This window comes from Adiantum capillus-veneris, chromosome 17 (assembly GCF_014529385.1).
Source record: "Adiantum capillus-veneris isolate H3 chromosome 17, ASM1452938v2, whole genome shotgun sequence".
Classification (NCBI taxonomy): domain Eukaryota; kingdom Viridiplantae; phylum Streptophyta; class Polypodiopsida; order Polypodiales; family Pteridaceae; genus Adiantum; species Adiantum capillus-veneris.
In genome coordinates this window covers 35,899,404-35,921,330 of record NC_140947.1, presented here as the reverse complement: position 1 = coordinate 35,921,330, position 21,927 = coordinate 35,899,404, and the positions used below count along the sequence as shown (strand labels likewise).

The window sequence follows — 21,927 nt, the reverse complement described above, 5'->3', positions numbered from 1 at the left end:
TTCCCCACCCCCGATCGATAGTCGCTGTAGCAAAATGTTGTGGGCTCCCATGTATGGTCGTCCTACTCTTGCCCAACCATTGCCTGTTCAATTTCAATTATGAGATCCTTGTCAACCAAGTCTCAACAGCCACATTGGCAGTGTGCTCTCTGTATTTTGCGGTACATCTCTAGCACCTTGGAGTATGGCTTATTCATCACTCCAAAGGTTGCATCTTGCGAGGTTGGTACAAGTGAAAATGGACTTGTAACCCAAATTCACAACGCTCTATGACACGAGTAGTTTTCTAACTTAGTTCAGGAACTATTTCATGGAGTAGCAAGCGGCAACCCACGGTTGCACTTTCCTCAATAGAAGCAGAGTACAAACTTCAAAGAGCTTGTTCAACTAATTGTGAAGGCATATGGCTTTGGAGATTACTTGGGAGTTGGGATTCCTAAGAGACTACAGCCACACTTCTGTTGTGCGACAACCAAAGTTGCATTGCTATCGCCAAGCACCAAGTGGCGCATGCTTGGAAGATGCATATAGAGGTTTAGTACCACTATGCTTGGGAGCGGGAGCAGGTTTCGGCAGGAGATCTTTAATTGGAGTACTATCGTACAACAGACAATACGACAGACATCTTCACGAAGGCTGTTCCTCAAAGGACACCTTCGGCTTCTATGTGCATCCCACGCTCCTTCATGGTTTGGACATTTTCGTAAGCCTAGTGGCCTTCTCGGGCTAGCCAACCACTGCATTGCATGTAGGATGCATGACCGGACAACTTCGATTTGGTCCATCCAGTCATTTTGGGCCATAGACTAGGTTTCCCATTTTTACCCATGTTCATATGGGGGTTTTAGGTTTTCCCACATCTATTGAATAATTATTACATTAATTGTTTACTTTATGCATTCACAAAAGAGGGCAAAAAGTTCATTTACTTGTTCCAAGGTCTCTTTTTGCTACGAATCACGATAAACTATAGCACGGCTACAGTGTCCCTTGCATGGGACAGGCAATTACAATTGGTCTTAGGTTCACACTTGGCCAACACACTAGACTGATGGACCAAGACCATGTTGGTGATCTAGTGGACTGACACGACATTGAGGAGTCGTAGTCGAGAGGACACCGTGGCTTGCTTACCGCCACCACAACAATCCACAAATATGTGCAGTTGTCTTTTCAAAGATATTTGCAAGAGTTCTAGAGGACTTATAGCCATTGTATATATGATTAGTTGGGTCAGAGTTGGGCCTGAGTCTTAGATCTAAAGTCTAGTCTTTGCGCACATCACTCTCCATACATAGGTTGAGCCTTGACACCCCCATTACCCTGTGAGAGCACTTGGTCCAAAGCTGTGTGCTGCCATCTAGAGCCTATAGCCGATACATTGAGGTAGTCAAGCTTACATTGGGCTAGGATTCTATCCTGTTTTGCTATTTTGGTTGCATTCATGTCCTATGTTTCATTTCATTTGCCTAATTTGTGCCATGATGTGAGGTTTCGTGCATACTGCACTGAGAAGCACCCACAGTATAGAGCACAACATTGTTTTCCTCTTGCAGGAGTTCTCATTTTTTGCACACCCGGTGGGACCTCAAGGCTCAACATAAGTCTCACTCCATTGCTCATTCTAGCCAGTGCAACAGCTAGCCAAGGTGGAAGAGTTGGGTCAGCTACCTCGACTAGTGCAGGCTCAGCTAGCAGGTCCACTTGGGCTAGCTGCTAGTCGAGCAGGTCGACTTGGTCTAACAAGTCTAGCTAGTCGAGCAGGTCTACTTGGTCTAACAAGTCTAGCTAATCGAACAGGTCTAGCAAGCCGATCGTCTAGCAAGCAAGAGGTCTAGCAATGCTTGAAGGTTCTCTTCCCTCTAAGCTAGTTTGACTCTTAGGCTGCTCATGCATGATACATACAAGGCAGTCTAAAGACCAGTATAGCCCTCTAAAGAGTCCTTTGCAATACCACCACCACAGAAAGCGCCAGCCCTTCTTAACTAGTATAAGTACCCTACTCCCATGACCTCCCTATCACGTGCGCACTTTTCTTGCGCTACGTGGACATGTTCTGCTACAGTCTAGCATGAGTCATTAGCTTAGGACTGAGCCTGGCACCTTTGTGAGCCTCTAGCAGGACGTGCATGTCCAGGCCGGTCACAGTTGCATTACCCTCTCTTGCACAGAACAGTCATTTCAACATGCAGACATTTTACCGCGTGAACCACCTCTTAAAGGTCATTTATTAATAAGTGACTTTTCATTTACCCTTGTTGGAAAGTAGATAGGGCAAATGGCTAAAGGAACTATAAAAGAAAGCATGGGGCGCCAATAGAGAGCAGAAGAAGTAGAGACACAAGGAGGCACGCATCCAACAGTAGGGCAGCACCTCAGGAGCTCTAGCATTTTCTCTTGGATCATCCAAGCGTTTTCAACCACAGAAGTTCAGCGTTTTTCGAAACCCAGTAGCCATCTGGCGTTTCCAGCCAAGCATCGCCAGCATTTTAATTCAATTCAGCGTTTCCAGATTCAGATCAGATCAGATCAGCGTTTTCACATTCAAATCAGATCAGCGTTTCCAGATTCAGATCAGATCAGCATTTCCAGATTCAGATCAGATCAGCGTTTTCACATTCAGACAGATCAGCGTTTCCAGATTCAGATCAGATCAGAGTTTCGAGATTCAGATCAGATCAGCTTTTTCAGATTTCAGCCTTGACATCGTCGTCGTCGTCATCGACATAGACCCCAGCAGTACCTCGTCGTCGACCTCATCGTCGTCGACATAGTCCCATCAGTAGCCAGTACACAGCATCAGTACCTCAGCATTTAGCATCATTGTACCAGCATTATGCAATAATAAAGAAAGTACTTGCTCTGGCAACAGAGCAAGGGGGCCCTTGAGGGTTGGGACCCTACAAATCTTGCTATCCCACACGGCCTCGCATCCGGTGCGTTGCCAATTCCTCTTCATCTGCTACAGATTTCTGCCATACACTTGTGGTTTTCTCTGTTTTCAGCCCACTTTGGGTTGCTACATTGATTCCCCGTCCTCCCTACACCCTCTGCACGGCTCCGGACCATGCCGGGAGCGTACGAGCATGCTGAAATTCGCTGGACAGCAGCGTTTTCATCACCTCGCAGTTGCGTTTATGGGTGGACAGCAGCCACATGGCTTGTGTTTTTCACAGAGGATGAAGCTACCTCCTGCCAGGACACCATCCGGTGGTGGTCCATGCGGTCTCTCAGTATTTGCTGCAGTTCATGGTAGCTTTTACATCAGCTTGATCATCTATGGGCGTACAATCCTTGGGAGATCCATTCATTCCAGCCATCATTCAGCGGTTGTGCACTCCAAAGGGGGTGGTGACTCGTGGTTTGCTTTGAACACACCTATGCACTCATTAGAGGAGTTCACACGAGATATGGCCATGCTCATGGCATATGGGATTCCGACATTCCAAGACAAGACACCACCATCTTGGGTGGACAAACACTTACCACTAGACCTCCACACGTCATATCACTTGCTTACACAGGAGCATCTACATGGATTTAGGGAGAGGATCTTGGATCTCTTCTTGGACAGGTTCATTGCTTGGATCTACAGACTGGAGTGAGACTTCACTTATTTAGACTCTCTTGGAGAGTTTCCCTGCGAGATGCGGGAGATCGAGCATCATTACGCGACTACATCCGGAGTCACCCGGAGCTTGGCTTGGATGGTAGTGCAATTGCTCTTCTATACTCCTGATCATTTGGATTTTGCTACCTTCAGTTGCTTACACTCATCCTCGGTAACCTTACAGCATACTTATCCCCCAACCTCGGGAGTAGGCCACTCCTAGCTCTTCACATTCAGTTGCCGTTTGGTGGGTTGTTGACGTAGATTCTGTTGTGGTTGACACGAGAGCATTGGAGGCAGGAGATACAGGCAAGACGGCACAGACAGATTGGCCTGGCCTTTCCTCTTCTCAGAGGTTCTTCACAACGTAGACTGCTCAGTTTGGCTTCCCTTCTTCATACAAGATGATCACGGTGCAGACACCTTGGTCTGACCACAACTCTTCTCAGAGGCCCTGCACAATACAGACTATTAAGTCTGGCTTTCCCCTCATCTTGGATTACCCTACCTCCTACCAGGACACCATCCGGTGGTGGTCCGTGCAGTCTCTCGGTGACTGCTGCAGCTTACAATAGCTTCTACAATGCAAACTATTTAGTCTGGCTTTCCTTGTTTCGGAGGACGTTTATGGCGCAGATTGCTACATCTAGCCTTCCTGGAGTTTTTCACAGCTTAGCCACCTGGCCACCCTAGGTTGCAGATTCATGCATTGACAGGCTTCCAGTGTAGCAATGTCAGTTTTTTCTTTTTTAAGAAAAAGATCCTTCTAGTAGTTAATAAAACTGCCAATAGGGCTACGATCACCTCTACTAGAGAGGGCTACATCAACCATAAGGGGAGACTCTCCCAATGAAAAACAGCATATGTACAATGAGGGCTAAATCAAGAAATGGGAGGAGGGAAAAGCCAAACATGTGGACAGTAGTGCCATCTGAGCTCACCCCGGACCATGGTGAAGAAAGGCCCAGGGTGCCAGAGTCGAAGGAACTCCTCTCTGCGCTCCCGCATGCGGTCGGAGCTGCCCTGAAGTCTCTCGAACTCTCCCCTGAGAGTATGGATCAGCTCCAGCCAAAAAACTTGAACAGTCTCCATTGGTGGCAAAAGGGGAGCCTCGCCTCGGTCAGACAGGGCTGCCCTCTAGCCCCCTTCCTCTTTTTGTTCTAGGCTGAGGCAATGAGCAGATTCTTGGTTTCACAGTAGGTTGGTCTACGTGGGTTAGCGCTCCGCTCCCTATTCGGGGCGATGAGCTACTGGATGCTGAGTTTGTAGACGACTCAGCTTTGTACTTGGAGCACCAGGAGGCCAACTTGCACAGGTGTGAGCAGGCTCTTGAGACTTTTTATTGTGCATCAGGCGCACTGATCAACTGGAGGAAGAAAGTGGCTTTCTGGGTTGGCAGTGCTCCTATGCCTGATTGGCTGCCAGGTGAGGGTTTTAGATAAATTCCCCCAGGGACTGCAGTTTGCTATTTGGGCTGTCAGGTTGGCCTTGACTTGTCTCCTGAACAGCAGATCGCTCCCCTCCTCCTGTCCATAAGGAGGAAGTTGCTACATTGGAGTTCGGCACGACTCTCTTTGGCGGGCAGATCTGTAGTGGCCAACCGGGTATTGTTGGCTACTATGTTGTACATCACATCTTGCTGGATCTTCTCGAGCTCCTGCATCAGCCAGGTAGAGAGGCTGACCAGGAACTTTCTTTGGTTAGGGCGTGACACTCGGATAGCCCGGGCCAAAGTAGCAAGGTAGGTCATCACTCTACCTTGTTCTCAGGGGGGGTTGGGAATCATAGACCCAACACAACCCTTCTTCGGAAGTTTGTGGTCAGAGGATTGCTTCCAGGGGAGGAGCCCTGGAAGGAGTTTTTGCTTCAGCGGCTTAGAGCTCGAGTGCCTCAGGCAGGAGGCCCTTGGAGACCTTCCATCAGATGGATCTTTACAGAGATGTGCAAATTTGGTCTGAGCAGGAGACTGGAGGATCGTTTCGTTGTGAGCCTGCTTAGCTCTTGGGAGCAGCTGCGGAGAGGCCTGGAGTTGCACCAGCCCACCTACACGGAGGAGCGCTTGAGACAGCCCCTTGTTTGGAACCCCATGGCAACACTCAGAGAGGCCACTTGGTTGGTAGTAGGCCTCATGTTTCTTGGGGTCCCATGGAAGAGGGTCCATCAGGCACTCCAGGGGATTGGCTTCAGTTCTCAGGTTTGACAGAGGAGTTACAGAGCATCTAGCTGTAGGGCATAAGAGGGGTGCAAAGCATGTGTCAGGACATCACAGAGGCAGTACTAGTTGAGTGGCTCACACCTCTAGAGACAGTAGCTCTTAGATGGATGGGGGCCCTGTCCTCATCGTAGTTTGAGCTTGCTTAGAGACTACTCCATGTTCTTCGGGAGAGGGCGAGGGTCGACTACACAGTCTTAGTAGAGGCTCCACAGGTTGGAGAGTGTTGTTTCTAGAGGATTCGAGTAATGGGCATCTGCAGGAGGACTTGTATCATCGATCCTGACCCAGCAGCTCTTGAGACAGGCCACTAGAGGCTTTGAGCTTGGGAGAGCTGTCCACTGGCACGAGTGCAGTGGGATCCTGGAGAGTGGTTTTGGAGGGACCCTTTCTCCTTAGCTGACCATCCAGGGGTCCCTTTCTTTCAATACACTGTTCGACTGGGACGTCACATACTGGCAGCACGGAGAGAGGCTCGTCCTCCTGCAACACCTCATTGGCAGGAGAAGGGTCTCACCGCTGAGTTCTTGTCAGCCTTTTGAGCGAGGTTGTGGGACGCTAGATAGCCACGGCGAGTCACTCTGTTCAAGTGGCTAGTTGCACACAGAGCTACAACAATGGGGAGCTGGCTAGCACACAGTGGCCTTTCGGCAGCATGCGCAGCTTGTGACCATCCTTTGAAGAGTCAGCGTCATTGTTTTTGGGGCTGCCCTATGGCACAACAGGTTTGGCTTCAGGTCCTTCGGCTGATGCGAGCCCTTTCCACAACACGACAATACACTTGGGGGGGTAGCTGCTTGGTCCACTCTCACGGGCCTTGCACTACAGTTTGAGCTATCCTCCACCAGCAGGATGATAGTGATACAGGGGGGTCGACCTACACTCCAGCCTGCTACAGAGCTTACCCCACAGGAGTGGTGCAGTGATAGAGAGGTGTGTTGGGAGCTCTTTTGTGGCCTGACACTCTAGTTCATTTGGCGGGCCCGTTGCTTCCGCATGAGCATGAAACACTCTCCTCTACCTCCTGCCAAAAGCACCTGACTGTGTGCACGTCTCTGTCGTAGGCCTTCTCAAAATCGAGAAGAAGTATCACCAAATCAACTCCAGAGGAGTGCGAGGGCAGATGCCTTCCAAAAGTGAAGATGTTGTCAAGGATATTGCGCTCCTTCACAAAACCTGTCTGGGTCCCATGTATAATGCTCTCTAGAAGTGGTTGAATCCTCAAACTCAAAGAGTTGGCTAGAATTTTGTAGGTTAAGGATGGTGATGGGCCGCCACTACCGAACCTCATCCAAGGAGCCACCCTCCTTGGGAATGAGGTAGATCAAGCCCTCACTCATGCTGTCAGGCATCTCTCCTGTGTGCAAGATGTACTGAAAAGCGTTGCAAAGGTCTGAGCCCAGCAAGTCCCAGTACTCCAGGAAAAAACTGAGAGTCAAACCATCCTCACCGAGACAACTACCACGGGGAAGTGCTCTCAGGGCCGCATGGAGCTCCTCTAGCTGGAGAGGCAGCACAAGCCTCTCGAGCATCTCCTCATTCACAAGACAAGGCATCTGTGCCCAAACCTACTCTCTGCATGTATCCGGACGCTCTGATTGAGGCTCTGCTGATAGCAGGTCATGGTAAAAGTCAGGAGTAATTGCACGCATATTCTCTAGCTCTGAAGCAACTGACCTGTCATGTCTCCTCAAGTAGCTGACACTGATGTGCGCATGAGGAGGTCCCACTACCTCAAAGAAAGACCTAGTCACACTGTCACCCACTTGAGTCCACTGAGATGCCTGGAAAGCAAAATCAGGACGCCTCTCCTCTATGCTGGCAAGCTCCTGGAGAGCCTACTGCAACTACTCCTCCAACCTAGGACTGTCTGGATGCTGCTCCTGCATCCTCTATAAGGAAGCAACGCCCCGTCGGAGACGCTCCTCCTCCCTCACTGCAGCCAGGCGGGCCGTAAAAGAAACAACTAAGTTGAGCAAGTCCAAAGGCCACTCTGTCAGTGGGAGAGTCCTATGTGTCCAAGCCCTCTGTCCAAAGAGCCACCACTCGCTCTCTGAGCTCGGAGTCCAACAAGATCCTCTCAGGGATGCATAGCATTGTGCTCCCCCTCTTCTATCAATCTGTCACCGCCATGAGGATCACTGTTGCGTGGTCCGAAAAATCTGTCCCAGTCAAGATGCAAATTGACCCACCCAAGTCACAAATGCGGTCACTAGCGTAGAAGCGTAGCAGCGATCTTATCCTAGATAGATTCACTCCTCCAACTCTGCAATCAGAGAGAGAAAAAGCCAAGCAATCAAGGGGTCTCAGAAAACCTGAATGCTGCCAAACATCAAAAACCCTCATAGTCATACATAGCCGCTCCCAAGCTGCCAGCTCGGCCCCGTGCACCGTGACATGGCCACCTCCAATCCGATCAGAGGGGTCCTCCAACATGTTGAAGCCCCCCCCAACACACCACTGCTCTACATGCGCCAAAGACTCCACAACCTGAGACCAGAACTCGGACCGTGCACTTGCTACGTTGGGCGCATAAATGTTCAGGAAACCCATGACGCAACCCTGAACCTACATAGTAATCCACTGAGCTCTGCTTGGTACAATAATACCTCTACCCACAATGGCCTGCTGCAAAGAATTCACAATAGTCATAGATACCCCTCCCTGGATGCCTCGAGGTCCAAATGCAGTTGACCAAAACGTCTCATAGCGACCACGCAAAATCTGACCACGCCATCTTATGCGGCTCTCACACAGATGATGCTCTTGTAGCATAAGAATATCAATCTCACCAACCACAAGGCATCGTTGAAGATCTTGACGTAGCTGACCCCTCTGACACTGAAACTGGGGCCCTCCTAATCCTTGCATATTCCATGAGATGATCCTCATGAAGTTAGTGAGAGAAAACAAATGCTGCAACAGCAGCCAACCTTGCAACCTTTGAGGCCGGTTTGGGTGGGGAGTAACCCGCATCCGAACGACCTCTAGACAAGCGCGTATGGAGTGATTGTCTCACCCAGGCCCAAGCCGAGCGTGCAGCCCGTAGGGCTACATCCTCTGTCCAAGAATCCTCATGTATAAACACATAGCAAAGAGGGCTCTGAGTGTCAGCAAACAAATGCACCACAATGTGCCTGCAACCCCTACATCCGGTGGCATCACGCTGAACTTGGCAAGAGGCCCAAAGTGTCTGTACTAGATCTGTCACCCCTAGGTCCCCTGTGTGGTGTGAGAACTCAGTAGCCTGAATCTGGAGCTAGTCAAGAACTGTTGTAGGGTCCACTCTGTAGGATCCCTGCCGCACAGCGGGAAGGAAAAACCCACCGCTGTGTCCAAAGCCTCAATGACTCGAGCTGCAAGAAAGAGGACGTGGAGTCGAAAGCAAGCCTCCTCCAGGTCGAGAGAAGAGTTACCCAGGAACCGTGTGAAGCCGTAGTCGAAGAAGTCCCAGCGTCTGCGAATGTCAAAGCTAGTCAAACCTCTAGGGACTGCTGCAAAAGGAGAAGTCTGCACTAGGAAAGGCGGCCTCGGATAGGGTTGTCCCTCTCGAGCCACATGGCTCGTAGCGAAAGCACTACCAAGAGATCGCCTCGCGGAAAACGTGTCGAGTCCCCTGCATCTGAGGAGGAGTGGGAGGGATCAGGAGATGAGGCTGTGAGCCCCACCGGAGAGAGAGGAAGTACGAGAGGCGGGGATGAGGGTAGAGGAGGGGGAGGCGGACCGGTGGCATCTAAGAGAGGAGGAGGTGGAGGCGGAGGATCTGAAGTGGCTGGGGCCTCCTCAGGCGGGTCTTGCTGAAGGGGGTCAAAAAGATTCCCTGTCGGAACCCGGTGCTGCTAAGCTGAAGGCGGTCGACCACCAGGGGGGGCAGTGGGGCGAGCCCATCCTTGTCGACGTCGGCCAGGCATCTACTGCCAACCGTCAGCTGTCTGATCGTTGGTCTCTGTCGAGGTACCAGTCTGTGCGTCCTGTGTATCTGGGTGCTGACCATGCTCAGCCTTGGGAGGCTGCGCATGCGCTGTGGATCGAGATCTCCTGCGAGGACAGGCCTTTGCTAAATGGCCCATCTGTCTGCAGATGAAACACTGATTCGGGAGACCCGAATACTCCACACTCTGTCTGATCCAACCCCCACTTACCCGAGGCAATAGTATGACCTTCGGGAGGAAGTGTGTGTCTCCAACAAGAACCCGCACAGTAGGTAAACCTGCGGCCTTGGCCACAACTGAAGTTGCAGTGCACGGAGACTCGAGAATTGTCCCGAACATGGAACCATGTTGGATTAAAGGCCTAAATAACCCCTTTTTGTACATTTTTATACTTTGTCCAGGTTCAATATGTCCAATATGAACCTGGACATATTGAACCTGGACACATTTTTTAAAGGTCACTTATAATAAAAGTGGAAAAACCCAAAACTCACTTATTGAGTTTTCCCCAAAAACGTGAGCTCTCTCTCTCTCCCTCTTCTTCTGCTAGCGCTTCCTCTCTTGCTGCTCTTCGCCTCCCCTCTCTGCACACACACTGCACTTCCTCGCGTGCTCTTTCACTTGCACACACCGTCGCGCGCTCATCAACTGGTATAAGAGCCCGATTAGGGTTTGCCCACAAACCTGCAAACGCTGAATTTCAGCCAAGAAGGTCAACTCTCTCGCGAGATTTTGCAATTTCGTCGCCAAAGGACTCGTTCCCGGACACTAGAGAGCTCCCAGCAACCCAAATTGACCTAAAACGGGCTGAAATTAGGTCAAAACAAGAAATTACAGGTTATGACAGCGAAAATACAGGTTTTGCAAATGATGTATTAAGGTGTGGGAATACTTTTGCTAAGTCCCGCTACCCAAAAACCTTAAAATTGCCGAAAAACAAGCCCTAAAACAGGTGTTTTAAGCAAATTTCAGATTTACGCACGTTTTTGCAAGTGTTTTTATGGTGCGATTACATTCGGAAAGTGCAAATTGATGCAATCTACGCACATTTGACAAATTTTGTCAATGTATGACCATTTGTGGCTCAATTTCATGCAATTTTGATGCTATAAATTGGGGCTTTTGCGCTTACATGCTTCTGAAGGCTGTGTATTAGCTTTATGTATGTCTTCTGAGGCTAAAAACAACTAAATTTGTTGTTTTCGAGCACAAATTCGCTCGCTGAAATTTCTTGCGCATAAATTTCAGAAATTGAATTTTCTGCCCGAATTGATCTATTTTGCCCCAAATTGCTCCTGTGACCATTTGGAGTTGTAGTGCACATCTCTGTGAGGCTATACTCCGATTTTTACGCATTTTGCCCAAAAATTCAATGTATTACCCCTCTTATTTCGTGCAACTATGGCCTCATCTTTTTCGGATGTGAAGAACCTCTTCGAGATTAAGAGGTTCGATGGTACAGGTTTTGATCTTTGGAAAGACAGGATTCAAGGAATCCTATTTCTTAAAGATTGCGAAGGGGCACTTGAACAGGTGAAGCCACAGAATATGACAGATGAAGCATGGGTTAGCATGAACAGGAAGGCCGTTACATACATTAAAATGGCCATGACAGATGAGACCGTCATTGATGTGAAAGGTCTCACGACTGCTTTTGATGTGTGGGAGAAGTTAAAGGGAATGTATGAAAATACAACGCCTGTCAACCAGGTGCACTTGATGCGAAAGCTTGTTGGCATGCAACTAGATGAGTCCAAGAGCGCGGCAGAGCACTTGTCATTGTTCGCAGGTACTTTGTCGCAGTTACAGGATTCTAGCTTGCCCCCTTTTGATGATAAGTTGAAAGCTATCTTCTTGCTTATAACCTTACTTGAGTCATGGGAAACTTTGGTGGTTTCGTTGTCCAATAATCCCAATTTGACCTTTGATGGTGTTAGGGGTTCTATCTTGAATGAAGAAATCAGGAGGAAAGCAAGTGGAGAGGGAGGCAGCTCTGCCAACATGGTTAGAGGCAGGACAGAAAAGAAGAATGCTTATGCACAAAGGAGTAAGAGTAAGAGTAAAGAAAGGGGAAATGCAAGCAAAGGCAAGGGTGATGTGACTTGCTATCAATGTGGCAGGAAAGGTCACAAGAAACCCGATTGCAGGTACTATAAAGCTGAGTTAGAAAGGAAAAAGAATGGCGGAGACAAAAAGAAAGAGAAGAAGGAAGTCAAGGCAGATACACATGATAGCTCAAAGGACAAAGAGAAGGCCAATGTGGCTTCTAGTGTCGTGATTGAGGAGCTGTCAAATGTAGAGGACATCTTGTGTGCCACTTTGTCAGATGATGATGCTTATGACTTTGATGCCTCTCTAAATGTTCATTCACAGGACATGCACATCACCAAGAGTGATCTTATTGATGCTTTGTTGACTGTCAATGATGCATTGTCCCAGACTTGGATTGTTGATTCCGGTGCTTCATTTCATGTGACTCCTATCAAGGAGTGTTTCTCTACTTTTGATGTAGGCAAGCATGGCCATGTATACCTTCGAAACAATCATGCATGTTCCATTGAGGATATTGGCACTGTGCATCTCTCCATAGATGGCACAAATGAGCTTGTCTTGCATGATGTTAGATATGTGCCGGGAATCAAGAAGAGTCTGCTTTCTGTTGGTCAGATGGATATGCATGGTTACAGCATCTTGTTTGAGAGAGGATCATGGAAAATGACCAAAGGCTCAAGGCTGATTATAAAGGGCACAAAGAAAGGGACACTTTACTGCATGCATGGAAAGGCCGTATTGGGAAAGTTTATTGCATTGGCTGAAATTAACTCTCACATGGAGTTGTGGCACAAGAGGCTTGGCCATATGAGCCAAAAGGGCCTTTCTAAGCTTTGTGCTTTGAACAAGCTTGATGCTAAAGGCACAAAGCTTGACTTTTGTAATGAATGTCAATATGGCAAGCAAGTAAAGCGTTCTTATTACTTTGGTGTCTCTCGTAAATCTTGTGTGCTTGATCTTGTACATTTCGATGTATGTAGCATGCCTACTAAGTCTATGGGTGGTGCATGTTATTTTGTCTCCTTTGTTGATGATCATTCTAGGAAAATTTGGGTTTATTTGCTTAAGTCTAAGGATTAAGCCTTTGCTGCGTTCAAGAGATTTCATGCATTTGTGACCACCCAAACAGGTAGAAAGCTAAAATGCTTGCGTACAGACAATGGGGGGAGTACACAAGTGCTGAATTTAACAAGTTTTGTGAAAATTTGGGCATTAGGAGGGAGCTTACTGTACCATACAGCCCCTCTTCTAATGGTGTGGCTGAAAGATTCAATAGGACACTTTGTGAGAGGGTGAGATGCATGCCGTCCACAGCTAATCTCTCTCATGGATTTTGGGGAAAAGCTTTGAACACTGCAGTGCATATATGCAATCGATCCCCTCACATGTCTTTGAAAGGTGACATCCCTGAAGAGGTTTGGTTTGGCAAGCCTGCTTCATATGATCACTTACGCATTTTTGGTTGCGAAGCTTTTGTGCATGTTAGACCTGAGTTGAGGAGTAAACTAGATGCGAAATCCATTAAAGGCCTCTTCATGGGATATGGTGAAGAAGGCGAAATGAGTTACAGGATTTGGTTACCTCAGCTCAAAAGGGTTGTACGCAGCCGGGATGTTGTTTTTAATGAGGCAAGGCTGCTTCGAAACAATTGTGGCTCAAAGCATGACCATAAAAAAGGGTGAAATTTCAGCATGACCAGCCACATGTTAGGCCTATTTTTCACCCTGAGGTGCACCACAAATGGCTGAAAATGTAGATGATCCACTGGTGTTTGAGCCAGATGATGTTGGACAACAAATTGAAGCTCCTGAAGGGCATTTGCAGCCAAGAAACAATGCTGAAAATGGTGTTGGAAATGATGTACAACAGCCCATTGTTGATGATTTTGTCGTGTGACCTGATGTAAACCCATTGCCGGATAATGTGGATCATTGGGTGAGGCGGTCTATTCGTCAAGGACAGCCTGTGAGTCGATATGACCCCTCTTTGCATTACATTATGTTGACAGATGAGGGAGAACCTCTTACGTATAGAGACAAAGACATGTGAGCACAGCGACAAGTGGGAGCTTGCTATGCCGGAAGAGATTAAAGCTTTGCATGCTAATCATACTTGGGATTTGGTTGAATTGCCCAAAGGAAGGAAGGCTATTCCTAACAAATGGGTGTATAAAATAAAAACTGTTGATGCAAAACCCAAGTATAAGGCAAGGCTTGTGGCAAAGGGATATGTTCAAACCAAGGGCATAGACTTTCAAGAAGTGTTCTCTCCTGTTGTGAAGATGACCACTTTGCGTGTATTGTTTGCCATTGTGGCTGCTCTTGATTTGGAAATGGACCAAATGGATGTACATACCGCTTTCTTGCATGGTGATGTGGAAGAAGAGCTTTACATGAAGCAACCCGAGGGTTTTGTCATCCCTGGCAAGGAACATTTGGTATGTATGCTCAATAGAAGCTTGTACGGGCTGAAACAATCATGTAAACAGTGGTACAAGAAGTTTGATCGCTTCATGCTTAAACATGGTTACAAAAGAAGCCATGCAGACCATTGTTTGTATACCAAACGTGATGAGGATGGCAGCCCTATCATTCTTGTGCTCTATGTAGACGATATGTTGATAGCTACAAAGAAAAGAAGCATTGTTGATGCTCTTAAAGGGCAGCTGAAATCTGCGTTTTCAATGAAAGACCTTGGGGCAGCTGAACATATACTTGGAGTGCGTGTTACACGGCAAAGAGACAAGCGCCTATTGTATTTGTCGCAAGAAAAGTACATTGAAAAGGTGCTGGACAGATTTAACATGGCTGAAGCAAAGCCTCTTGGTGTGCCATTACAGCCATATGTTAAAATTTCCAAGGATGATTGTCCCAAGTCAAAGGAAGAAGCCAATGACATGCAAAGTGTGCCTTATGCTTCAGCTTGTGGTTCACTTATGTATGCTATGGTTGCTACTAGGCCTGACATAGCCCATGCAGTGGGAGTTGTTAGCCGGTTTATGGCTAATCCAGGCAGGTTACATTGGGATGCAGTGAAGTCCATTATGAGGTACTTAAAAGGGACTAAAAACAAATGCCTCTGCTATGGTAAAGGACCAATGGAGTTGAAGGGATTTTGTGACTCTGACATGGCTGGTGATGTGGATACACGGAAATCCACAAGTGGCTATGTATTTACTCTTGCGGAAGGTGCCGTTTCATGGTGTTCTAGATTGCAAAAGATTGTTGCATTGTCTACGACAGAGGCTGAATATATTTCAGCCATTGAGGCTTCCAAAGAAGCTATTTGGTTAGCACGCCTATGCAGTGAGTTTGGTTTGCCTGCCAAGGCACCTATGCTTGGTTGTGATAGCCAGAGTGCCATATGTTTGGCAAAGAACGCCATGTTTCATGCACGCACAAAGCATATTGATGTGCGATATCACTTCATACGAGAAGTGCTTGAGGATGGCCTTATTACATTGGTTAAGGTCCATACATCACAAAGTCCAGCCGATGCTCTCACTAAGTGCTTACCCAAAGCACAACATCATCTATGCATAGAGATGGTGGGAGTCACGCAGCTTAAAGGCGCCATTTATGCCTTTAAGTGGGAGGTTGTTGGGTTAAAGGCCTAAATAACCCCTTTTTGTACATTTTTATACTTTGTCCAGGTTCATATTGAACCTCGACACATTTTTTAAAGGTCACTTATAATAAAAGTGGGAAAACCCAAAACTCACTTATTGAGTTTTCCCCAAAAACGTGAGCTCTCTCTCTCTCCCTCTTCTTCTGCTAGCGCTTCCTCTCCTGTTGCTCTTCGCCTCCCCTCTCTGCACACACACTGCACTTCCTCGCGTGCTCTTTCACTTGCACACACCGCCGCGCGCTCATCAAACCAATCCTGGGAAGAAGAGGGAGGTACTCTCGCTTCAGGCTTGGGAAGCAGACCGAAATAGGCAAGTCGGCCTCCTCCTCAAGCACATCTGTAGTAGGGTCAAAACCATGATGTCATTGTCTGAAGTAAGCTTGAGTTGCTCGGATGCCGAGCGGGCTCATCGAAATCACCTTGGCCGTCATCTCTTGAGACTCAAACTCTATCTAGTAGTACCGTCTCCCGAGGATCTCGACATCGGTGATCTTGCCCACATCGGAGAGAAGACGGGCCTGAAATAGATCCCAAACCTCGCCCAGACTAGGCCGAGTGTCAATGATCTTGCAAATAACTGAAGTGGCTTGCAAGCGTTCCACTTCAGCCATCAAGCTCGCTTGCTCTTCTGGCGAGAGAGCAAGTCGAAGGGTCGGCTCCACGGTGTCGGGCGAGGGGGCTTCTGTAGAGTCCCTCTGAGGTGGAGCAGAGGCCGCCATTCTATGTCTGCTGCAGAAAAGAGAAGGGCGTTGGCGTCGAGGCAATTACCAACAGGCTGAAAGAAAACAGCCTACAAGCAAGTGAGAGGCGAAAGGGGAATGGAAGTCGGGGAGTGAGAAGGAGGGCTGAGGGCAGGGGGCGGGAGCTGGGGCAACGAGGGCGAACGGGCGCGAGGGTAGACAGATGAGGAGGGGGACTGGGATGGGGCAGCGAGAGCGAGCAGGAGGCATAGGCGCGTTGGGACAGGGAGGGCATGCGGACGCACGAACAGGGACAAGGGACAGCGCGCGGGATGGAGCAAGGGTAGCGCGAGCTGCAGGGGGAGAGGGAGCAAGGGAAGGGAAGGGGGGGGGGCAAGGGGCAGCGAGCTTGTCGTGTGCTATTCCAACAATGTCAAATCTTAATTAATTTCTTTATTAGAAAATAATTATTTATTTAGTTGTGTGCACATAAGAATAGAACTAGTAGTTCTAGGGCCTCGGTGTGCCCGAATGCGGCATAGAACACCTTAGGGGGGACCGTAGCATAAATATACCCTGAAGCCCTAGTGATTGGAAAATCAGGCCTTTAATAAGGGGTAGACAATAGCCTCAGATTTTAGACTCAAAAACACGCGTCAATGCGAGCACAAGAATGAGATGGGGTCCTTAGAACATTGATCCTAAGGCCCAGAATTATTTTTAAAGGCCTTAGGACAAGTTAGTTAAACTAATTTTAATATTTTGCGTCCGGGCCAAATGGCCGGACAAGTGTGAACAAGTGATGCAGGAGCAGTGCTGGTACGGCATTGTACTGAGGAGCAACTGACGTTTTCATAATTAGTATTCATATGTGTAGTTGTGAGTTAATTTAGACATTTCATTAATAGCCTAGGAACTTTTAAAGTGAAAAGTTGAATGGTTTTTAAGTTATTAATTAAGTGTGCCACTTGGCACACTTACCAATGCAAAGTGACTCTCACTCTCACTCCCACCCTCCCTCATCCTCTAGCGCCCCCTCTTCTTGCTTGCTTTATAAGAGCATCTCCTCTCTCACTTGAGAGGTTGGCAATGCCCCTACCCCCCCCCCCTAAAGTTTGCGTGCTCTACGCACCAGAGCTCTCCATTGAAGCTTGAGAACCTTGTGGACCTGTGGTGTATGTGGAGTCTTGGAGCTCCCATCATAGAACAAGGTTTCTCTTGATCATTGGTTGTTGTAGGGGAAGATTCATCACGAAAAGTAGAAGAAAACTCTCTCTCTCTTACGCCTAGCTCCTACAAATTCTCTGTTTTCAGCCCCTAATCACCTCTATTAGGGTAAATTTCAACAATACTCATAGAATCTCGTTCTTCTCTACCTACACTACGCGTACACAAAGTTTGGTGCGATTCCATCGCGAAAAAGGTCTCTATTTCGACATTGGAACATGCTCAAGTAACACTTTCAGATTATGTGCAGAAAATTACAGCAAGCATGTGTGCGTGCATTTTGCGTGTTTCTCCCTTGTTTTTATTGCAGGAATCATTATGCATGAAAGGACACAGTTAGCCGAAGGTAGACTCTCATTTTTGAGAGCTTCCGAGGAGTTTTGTGGAAGATAGATTCCCGTTTACGAGAGCTTCCCAAAATCTCACAACAGAGGGAAAATCCTCTCAGTGGTCAGAGAGTAGTTTTCTTACTCTCTCAGTCAAAAGCAAAAAAGGAACAAAGAAAGAATAGAGGACGGGCTTTTGCCCCGTTCTTGTGCTTGTAAAGATTCTCCCTTAGTAATAAAGATGTTCTCTTTATAGGTGGGGACCTGCCCATTTTCTGGTCCCCGATGATGTGTCAAGCTTTTCTCTCTCTCTTCCAAATTCTCTCGAGTATATGAATTGCATTTAAAAGTGAGTTTACGCTTCCATATTTTTGTGACATCCAGTCATTCTCATGGGGTTCCTCGGCATCCCCATTTTCTCCAAACGGTTTGACTACAGACACTATTGGGCAGGACACTTGCAGGTCTATTGACACTTCTTTCCCGACAAGGAGTTGTTTTCACACTCAGTTTGGGACCTTCACCCAGTCCCTTCACATTGTATCCGCGGAGTACAACAGTTTGCTACACTGCTCGTGACGGCATCTTTCGACGGAGAATTCTTGGCGGTCGTGACACCCCAAACTACTGCTACACTCATGGAGTATCCTTTAGTGGACATTGCAGCAGACATCTTCATCATTTGCCTCACATCTTCGGCTTCATGCGGTTTGTTCAACATCAAGTGCTGAGAGGGGGTGTTAGATTTACACCACTCTGCTGCTTCACAAGTCTAGGGCATGCATGTACGGCTAGTGTGCCTCCAGGATGGCCACCCATAGCATATGCATATAGGCTGCATTGTCTGGCCACCCACTTCTGGGCCGGCCACCTTCCCTCTTGTCCGGCCGTCCGAGTTTGGGGCCAACCACCTACTTGAGTTGGGCACCCACCTTGGGCACCTATACATGGAGCCAGGGGGGTACTCATTTCATAGATCACAGATCTCGTCTGGCATTTGTACGGGTCTTCACGTTTATGGTAGTTGTGAGGGGCTGATCGCCCCCTCTTCCCCATACCAGCATTCTCTCTCTCTCTCTCTCTCTCTCTCTCTCTCTCTCTCTCTCTCTCTCTCTCTCTCTCTCTCTCTCTCTCTCGTTTTCAGCCACAGAAGTTCAGTGTTTTTTGAAACCCAGTAGGCCATCTCGCGTTTCCAGCCCAGCATCGCCAGCATTTCAGTTCAGTTCAGCATTTCTCGATTCACATCAGGTCAGCATTTCCAGAACAGAGCAAGGGGGCCCTCGAGGGTTGGGACCCGACATCCCTATCTCGTTTCTTCTCTCTCTCTCTCTCTCTCTCTCTCTCTCTCTCTCTCTCTCTCTCTCTCTCTCTCTCTCTCTCTCTCTCTCTCTCTCTCTCTCTCTTCAATTCAGTTCTTTCAAGTGAAGTGAAGTGTCCCTTGTGTTTGTGCGGAGCACTAGATCCGAGCTAAATCCTTAAACACTTCCGCTGCACCTGACACTCCCACAGTTCAACCATTTTTTCGCCACCCTTATCACCTCCTCAACCACACTTTCTAACCCTTCCAAGTTCCTAGAACCAGATCCAAAGGAGGTAGAAATGGAAGAACTCACAAGCATTCTGGCCAAAAAGTTTCCTACCTTCATGGTCTTTGTACAGAGGATGCACACGACCATAAAAGGAGGTTCGTCTCTCTGTGCCGAGGTTGAGGTCCCGACCGTAAAAATATTTACCTGGTACTTTTTCCTTTGACCTTGGATAGCTAAGTAGACAAATGGTATACTCACTTTGCAACTTGGGCCGCATTAAAGCAACACTTCGCAAAGCCTTCCGACCTGGTGACTTCTAAGAGAAGGTCTTGGATGAGTAGGAAAACATCGTACTTCAACCAAAAGAAACGTTTGCAAAGCTCATGATGAGAACGAATGCCCTGGTGGCTAAACTCCCTCAGCAACGGGGGGACTTCATGCTATAGAAGTGGGTCGAGAAGGCTCTTCCCAAGGCCTCCCAACACATGCTAAGGGACTCCCTCTCAAACGCGTTACAACATTGGACGAGTTTGTTGCTGTAGCTACAAGGATCGAAGGAATAAGAAGATTAATCAGAGACATTCCTAAAGTCAAGTCAGCTTTTGTTATATTGCAAAGTGCATCTAATCCTCTAAGTTGTTTACGTTAGTTCCATCTAATCCTCTTAGTTCTTTACGCAAGGAACTAGAGGCATTGAAGTTCAAGAGGAAAGATCTCTCTCTGTTCAGCACAAAAGGTCTCCTCAGCAATAAGCCTTCAACAGGATGGAAGAGCTCAAAGCACAACAAGTCTAAGGCTGTAATCTGGTGCAGCTCATGTTACTCTCCCAGACTTCCTTCCCAAGAACGCTTACTGCAACTTCTGCAAGAAAAGTGCACATGAAGACACGGACTGCTACTACCTCAAGGCTCAAGGGGCTTAGACATCAAAATGAGAGCACTGTAGCGAGAAAACAATGTCATGCTCTCTCGTGTCCGTGCTCCTTAGTGCAATATGCAAGAAACCTCACTCAATAACACAAATTAGACGACTTAAATGAAACATAGAACAGAAATATACTCCAAATAGCAAAACGGGAAAGACTCCAAGCTGACTAACAACTCTTGCAGATTCTCTAGTTGGAGCTTGAGCTGGTCATTCTCCTTTTGAAGTTCTTGTTGGTGGGTCATTAATCTTTCCTTCGTGTGGCTAAAGAACCTTCTACCATATGTATCCTTTGTCTTTGTTCCAGTCTCAATTCCTTATGTAGTGCAATGACTTGGGCTTCCAAGGCTTGTATGGCATGGCTATTTGCTCTTGCAATTGCTCATGTAGCTCTTGGGGTTTCTCTGAGTCTTTGTATTGTCAAATCTTGGAGCTCTAATTTAGCTTTTAGATCCAACACCTCATCCTTGTCCGCTTCCAACTCATCTTCCAGGAGAGTGCTCTGTGCAAAGACTAAACTCTAGACCCAAGACTCATGCCCAACTCATACCTAACTGGTCATATATACCATGCCCACAAATCCTCCATAACTCTAGCAAATATGTCTAAAACGACAACTACACATATTTGTGGACATTGTAATGGTGGTGGTAGGCTGGGAACAGTGTCCACTCGACTACCACTGCTCAGTGTCCGGCCACAGTCCACTAGACCACCGACACGGCCCTGGCCCATCAATCAAGAGTGTCCACCAAACCCAAGACCGACTATAACTGCCTGTCCCATGCAAGTGACGATGTAGCCCCGCTACAATTTGCCTGCTACAAGACCACTCACTCCCGGTAAGTAAAGCTACTAAAAAATGATTTCTACTGCTCACGGGAACAAACCTTGTATACACAATGCCTACATGTTACTGATGCACCGGACAAGGAGGATGTTGCACGTGAAAGGGCGGGTAAGGATGTGGAGGCCAAACATAAGGTGCCCGATAAGTACCTAACCCAGGAAGCGAAGGGTACATCAGAAAAGGCATGCCAGCTCCCTGTACCGATGCAGTAGCTACTATATGGGAGCCCTGAAAAGACGTAAATGGATAGCTAGGACAGGTGCCCAAAGCATCGATTGATGGCTACGGAACTACATACTATTGAACGTAGGGAGCCACTGGGAAGCAACAAACTATGATGAGAGGTGTAGAATCTAACTGTGGAAGTTGGACAAGTGGTGGTCCTCTGTCCCAAACCATGACTCTCTAAGCCTATACTCCGTGAATCATGACCCTAACGACCCATCCCTTTGAACTGGCACAAAGAATCACCGCTGGCAAAGTCTCCACTGGGAGTAGCATACAAGCGAATGCAGAAGAACTAGTAATATTCGGTGCACCCGCAGTTGATGGTGAACCACTTGCTTTGCGACATCAACTGGTGCCAACCCATCTTTATCAATGTGCTTGTACTTGCACGCTCTACACTATATCCGGCTACTTAGCTACTACTTTCTTGTCCAAAATGTGGGAAATTCCACAAATGGCGCTCTGCACTAAGAATTTCCTGTTAAAATTTCTTTTGGATCCAAAATAATTCATGCATGCACAACATTAAAAATATGAAATCAATTTTCATAAAACATTTTGCATTGATCTAACTGTACTGAAATTAGTTACACCCCATTGGCGTCTATACAGTGGTCCTCAGCTGTAAGGCTTCGAAATAATTGCTAAGGATTTCTAGACAAGCTTGGAAGTCTCTCAATTATCTGTTGAGAATCTAAAGGGGAATAGTCCTTGAGTTTGGCTCCGTAAT

General features: G+C 47.6%; 1 protein-coding gene across 1 annotated transcript in view; it reads right to left on the bottom strand.

Annotated features, from left to right (window-relative positions):
• Nucleotides 1–21,927, bottom strand: part of LOC147437058 (CMP-sialic acid transporter 2-like) — a 76,324-nt gene that overhangs the window by 30,290 nt on the left and 24,107 nt on the right. The window lies entirely within an intron of this gene.